Here is a 964-nt window from a genome sequence, read left to right as displayed (position 1 = left end):
TAAATAAAAGAAAGAAAAAGCACATTTTTGAAAATTATTTTATTTTCATAAAGTCATTAATATAATGACAGAAGGTTTAGTAAGCTATTGCTATTAGCTGTCCATTCTATTAAATTGGTGTGTGCCTATAAAGATCAAAACTTTGACAACATCAAAGTCCTTCAGAAATTACAAGCACTATTACTTATACTGAAGCTTTTAGGACTACATTCTCACCTGCCAGGCCTCCTGAAAGAAGGAGAAAGTGGAGTGGAGGTGGGGCCTCGCTCTCACTATAAATAAGCTTTAGTGCTATCAGCCCAAATACTGTCATACCCAAGGTTTGTTTGTTTTGTCCCAAGCATAAAAGAGCTCTGGCCACCAATCCAGGCATCCAGCTTGGATGAACAAAGGACCATCTGCTTTGTCCCTGACTGACAGAACAGTAACACCACCAATGAGGTGTCACTTTGCCTATTGTCAGGGTTGATACTCAAGGTTTGATAATATTGATTCCTCAAAGAGAACAGTAGAGGTTTAGTGAGTCAGGATCATAGGCAAACAGGTGATTCTAGGTGATGAGTACAGTGGCATCAGCAGGCAGGAGGTTGGCCCCTTTTTTCCTCCCAATATTGCCAGTTTTCTGCTGTGTGGCTGGTCTTCCAGTGATTCTTCACAGCTAGGATTACGTGTATTTCAAGAAAATACTGAGTCTATGGAGCTGAACTAATGTGAACATGGTGACTGTGTTTGTGGGTGTGGTCACAGTTGCCAGGCTTCCTAAAAAAGGAAGATATGTGGGGATGGAGAGTGTAAACACTCTCCCAAAAGCCCTGGTGCTGTCAGTGCTATACTGGCATACCTGAAGATTGGTCAGATTGGTGTCCCTGAAGAGAATTATAGAAGGGTGATGAGCAGGGCCATAAATGGTGATTTTGGATGATAAATACAACAAAAGTGCGTTTGGCAGGGCAGGAGCTTTGCC

At 41.9% G+C, this 964-nt stretch overlaps 1 non-coding gene across 1 annotated transcript; it reads right to left on the bottom strand.

The window, feature by feature from the left end:
* Nucleotides 1-327: 327 nt before the first annotated feature.
* On the bottom strand, nucleotides 328-468 carry LOC126032862 (small nucleolar RNA SNORA48). The gene has a single exon (XR_007504029.1). It is a non-coding gene; the product is annotated as a small nucleolar RNA SNORA48 (small nucleolar RNA).
* Nucleotides 469-964: the final 496 nt, after the last annotated feature.

The sequence above is a fragment of the Suncus etruscus genome, chromosome 1 (assembly GCF_024139225.1).
Source record: "Suncus etruscus isolate mSunEtr1 chromosome 1, mSunEtr1.pri.cur, whole genome shotgun sequence".
Classification (NCBI taxonomy): domain Eukaryota; kingdom Metazoa; phylum Chordata; class Mammalia; order Eulipotyphla; family Soricidae; genus Suncus; species Suncus etruscus.
Note: the sequence above shows the minus strand (reverse complement) of the source record. Positions and strands in the feature narration are given on the sequence as shown.